The following is a 4,917-nucleotide window of genomic DNA, read 5'->3' on the forward strand; positions in this document are numbered from 1 at the left end:
ACTAGTATATATCCACTTATCTACAATACAAATATTATTTGTTCAGTAAAACACCTTTGAATAGAGATTATATAATGCTTTAAAGGGGAAATCAGAAGTCAAGTACCAAGAGTTGGGAGTGAGATGGCTATAGCCATTGAATGTCGGCAGAACCAGCAAAGTGGAAAATTGGACATGAAGTTCGCTTTAGATAAAATTTTCTTGAAGGGTCTGATGTTTTCCCCTAGAGCACAGAATTTCTAGAAGACTGCATTGAAGAGTCTAACTTCAGACTAGCAGACTAGCATTTGACCAGGATTATAGCTGTGGTTTTTGACTCTTCCATTCATAAGGTGTATGACCTTGAGCAGATCACCATGGTTGAGTAATCCCAGCTACTCAAGAGGCTAAAGTGGGAGGATCGCTTTAGCCCAGGAGTTAGAGGCTGCAGTGAGCTATAATTGCACCACTGCACTCCAGCCTGAGCAAGAGTGAGACTCTGCCTCTAAACCAAAAACAAAAGCAAAAAACAGGCCAAGTGCGGTGGCTCATGCCTGTAATTCCAACACTTTGGGAGGCCGAGGCGGGAGGATTGCTTGCACCCAGGAGTTCGATACCACCCTGGACAACAAAGAGACCTCGTCTCTACAAAAAAATTAAAAAGTTAGCCAGGCGTGGTGGCATGCGCCTGTAGTCCAGCAACTGGGGAGGCTGAGGCGTAAGAATCGCCTGATCCTAGGAGATTGAGGCTGTGGTGAGCTGTGATCGTGACACTGCACTCCAGCCTGGATGACAGAATGAGACCCCAACTCAAAAACAAATAAAAAACCCCGTGTGACCCTGAGCAAAATTCTGCCCCTCTCGGAGCCTCAGTTTTCCCGTCTGCAACGTAAAAGGAAAGTCTTTCAAAGTCTCTACGTCCTTTTTCGTCTCCATCGCTAAATTACCTAGTAGTTAGCTTTTCTAAACTTTCTGCGGAGGACAGCAGCGGAGCAGCTGAGGCTGCGGAGGGGTTAATAACGGTCGGCTCCGCCTCTTTCCTTGCCCCGCCCCACTGTGGCCTCCACCGCCCGGGGTGTACCCTTGACCCCGCCCCAGTCCGTGCGTCCACCGGAAGTGCCTGCGCGAAGGCAGCTCACTTCCGCCCGGCAGGTGACAGCCGCTGGGCTCCGAGCTGCCGGCAGCACGGACGCACGGGGAGAGCGGGAGGAAGAGGCCGGGGACATTTTGCTACCAAATCGAACAGAGCCGTGACGTCGGGAGCCGTCGGACTGCGGGTGAGGAAGCGGGAGCTCGGCGAGGCAGGAGAAGAAGTGGGGCGGGGAGTCGGGGGTCCGAGGTAAGGGATTTGCGGGGTCAGAGGTCATGAAGAGGACGCGGCTCTGGAGAGGCGCGAGCGACGTCTCCCGACTCCACCAGACGGAAGGGCTGCGGGTTCATTCATTCGCGCCCACCTGGCCGCCGGCCGCCCCGGCCCCACAGTCCCTCCTGGGGCTCCCGCCCAGAGAGACTCCCAGACTTAGGCCCAGAGGAGCCCGTCCCTGGCCGAGGGAAAACTCTCCCAGGCTCCGGTTTTCCCCTTGACACTCACCCCCATGGCCGCCTCGTTGTTCAGGGCCGTATCTCTTTGCCAAGGTTCAAAAAAAAAAAAAAAAAAAAAAATCAAGAAACGGCCCTGTGCCGCCTGCTCCCGAGTAGACTTGGACTTGGTCTGTCTGTCGGAGCCTCAGGCATAAGTTGAATAGAGACACCTGTAATAACGCTAGAAAATACTGAGAAGTTTCTTGCTACTGGTTATTGAGCCCCTAATGTGTACCAGGCACTTTACTTACAATGTCACATTTAAACTTCACAGTAGCGCTTGTATAAGGTAGCTACTGTCGTTGCCCCATTTTATTGAGAAGGACACTGAGGCCCAGAGAGGTTACATCACACGTGTAAAGTTAATCGGGTAATTAGAGGCAGGACCAGGATTTCTACCCAGGCTATCAGCGACCTGCGAAGGACAGAGACAGAGGAGAGGCTGGAGCAGGGCTGGGATGTAGGAACTATTTAATATTTTTAGCTGCTGTCGGTTTTTTTTGGATATAAGTCAAGGTGTGGTCTTATAGTTTTTTGTCTGATCTTCATAAAGGGCATCTGATTCACTTTCTTTAGGGTGAAACAATGCTGCAGGCTGTTGCTTTGATTTACCTTTCAGGGCAAGAGATTAAGATTTTCCTCACTGTTGGGAATTGTGAGAAACAAAACAGGCTATCCCTGAAGCTATTTGAAGAATATCCAGAATCTCTCCTGAGTGTCCAAACTGCATTCCTTTTGGTGTAAAGAGAAAGAAGCCACATGACCCTTAGGAGATCTTTTGACTTTAGGTCTGGAAGAACGTACCCAAGGGAAGGGACTTTGCTTTTCTGAGAAATGTGCAGCACCCATGGCTTCTTGCCTGGGACATGGTTTGGTGGCTGGAGGGCTAGGCTCTGAGTCTAAGCCTTATTCCTTTGCAGACATTCACTTGCTCCAATTCTGTCTCAGTTTCCCTGACAACAGTGTGAGAAAGACCTGCTGTCTTCTTACCCATTCCTGAGTGCTGTGAGTCTTAATGAACCTGTGAATGTTTTCTTTTTTTTTTTTTGAGTTGGAGTCTCACTCTGTCACCCAGACTGGAGTGCAGTGGCCGCTCCCAGCCACCACAGCCTCGACCTGCTGGGCTCTGGCGATCCTTCCGCCTCAGCCTTCCAAGTAGCCGGAATTACAGGCATGCGCTACCATGCCCGGCTGATTTTTAAAAATTTATTGTAGAGATGAGGTCTCGCCAAGTTGCCCAGGTGGGTGTCGAACCCGCGGGCTCAGGCCATCCACTCACCTCGGCCTCCCAAAGCATGGGATTACAGGCTGAGCCACCGAGTTCGGCTTGAACCTGTGAATGTTTTCATATGCTTTTGAAGAATGCTGTGGTATAAATATTACTGTAGTACCTTTTGTCTAAATTCTATGCTCTGTTTTCCTAGTTCCACTGAATTCACAGAAACTTAATGTCGTCACCTTATCCCTGTCCTTCCAAGGGAGGATTTGAGATGAAGCAACTTGTCACAGAGGGTAGGAATATGAGCAGAGCTCAGAGCATGTGGTTCCCTGTCCTGAGTTGAGCTCACCAGGCTCCTCCAACCTCTTAGAAACTGTCATAAGGAACAGCTTCTCAAAGAATCGGATCCTTCAGAAGTTATGTGGAGATCATCTGTTGAGTGTAGGTGGGGCAGAGTCTTCCCCCTGAGCTGCTTGAAGGACTTCAAGGTATGATGGAGTACTGCTTGACTGCCCGTCAGTCAGCCCTGTCTTCCGACCCTAGCTCGACAGCTTCCTGTTAATGTGACCCAAACGATTTACCTAGGCCATCCTCCTTTACCTCAGCTCTAAAGTGATATTGACCATCCTCATGGTTGGTGTGGGGGTTAGATGAGGAAATTTTTGCAGAGCTTGTCAATGTGGTTGCCTAGACCTTAGGGTCGGTCAATGCCTGTTGAAGGCCTTTGCCTGAGGAAGGCTTGTGGGGTGTTACTTCCTTCTGCAAACAGAGGCTTTGATGTACTTGATGTACTCGAGACTTCTTCCACCCTTCTTGTTTCACTTCCGAAAAGTGGTTCAGAACAAGTTCGGTCTGTTGTTCCTACTGGCTTTGGACTTGAACTTTCATCTTTTTCTAGTCATCCTCTGAAACTGTCACATGACTACCTACTTCCCAGTGCTTCTCTTCCCCTCCATGTCTAGCATCAAAGCCTGACATGCTGAGGGTAACAAATGTGGCTTGGATATGTGTTCTGCACTTAGGTGTATTTCTGAAGGTTAAGGGGGCATTTGTTTCTTGAACACTTTTTCTGAACAGGTCTTTTTGCCTAAAAATTATTGATTTTTCTGTTTTTTATCTCTTCACACAGAGAAGAACAAATATTCCAGAGAGAAAATATCAACCAAGCAGTTGAGGAATCCTTAAAAGAAATCCTGCTTGAAAATCAGTGTCCTAGCCGGGCTCGGTGGCTCAACCTGTAAACTTGCGCCTTTGGGAGGCTGAGGTGAGTGGATTGCCTGAGCCTGCGGGTTTGAGACCCGCCTGGGCAGCGAGACCTCATCTCTACAATAAATCAAATATCAGCCGGGCGTGGTAGCGTGCGCCTGTAATTCCGGCTACTCGGAAGGCTGAGGTGGAAAGATCACCAGAGCCCAGTGGGTAGAGGCTGCGGTGGCTGGGAGTGGCCACTGTACTTCAGTCTGGGTGACGGAGTGAAACTCCAACTCAAAAAAAAAAAGAAAATCAGTGTCTTTAAAATAAAATGCATATTTAAAAAAAGAGAGAAAATCAGTGGCTCTTCATTCCCCTTAGACTAAAACGAACATTCCTTAGCTCACGTTCAAGCCCTTTTGGGCTCTGACCCTTGTCTGTCTCTTTCCTCATCTCTCCTACTTCATGTTCCATCTTATTCTGAGCTCTAGCCAGTCTCAGCTGCTTGTCACTCTATAAGCCCCAACTCTAAACCTCTCTGACTTTGCTTTGTGCTGTTCCCTCTACTTGAACACCATTTCCTGCTCCCCCTACCTACCTTCTTAGCTGGACTACTGCTTGATGCTTCCCATCTGGTCATCACCCCTATCTTGCAGGCCTGAACCAGATGCCCCTCTTTGATATCTTGTGGCAATGATCACAGAGGGTTGTAGATGTCTGCTTAGTTGTCTTCTGAGTAAATGGTTCTTTTTTTTTTGAGTTGGAGTCTCACTCTATCTCCCAGACTGGAGTGCAGTGGCCGCTCCCGGCCACCGCAGCCTCAACCTGCTGGGCTCCGGCGATCCTTCCGCCTCAGCCTTCCAAGTACCTGGAACTACAGGCGTGTGCTACCATGCCCGGCTCATTTTGATTTATTGTAGAGATGAGGTCTTGCCAAGTTGCCCAGT

At 49.2% G+C, this 4,917-nt stretch overlaps 1 protein-coding gene across 2 annotated transcripts in view; it reads left to right on the top strand.

Moving 5' to 3' along the window:
• Positions 1 to 956: 956 nt before the first annotated feature.
• AP1B1 (adaptor related protein complex 1 beta 1 subunit) overlaps positions 957 to 4,917 on the top strand; it is a 53,734-nt gene continuing 49,773 nt past the window's right edge. For both annotated transcript variants that reach the window (XM_021718686.1, XM_008070279.2), the window contains exon 1: positions 957 to 1,256. The gene's annotated coding sequence lies outside the window, so the exon portion shown is untranslated. The remainder of the gene's footprint in view (positions 1,257 to 4,917) is intronic.

The sequence above is a fragment of the Carlito syrichta genome, unplaced genomic scaffold (assembly GCF_000164805.1).
Source record: "Carlito syrichta isolate Samal-C Ts95f unplaced genomic scaffold, Tarsius_syrichta-2.0.1 Scaffold313265, whole genome shotgun sequence".
Lineage (NCBI taxonomy): Eukaryota > Metazoa > Chordata > Mammalia > Primates > Tarsiidae > Carlito > Carlito syrichta.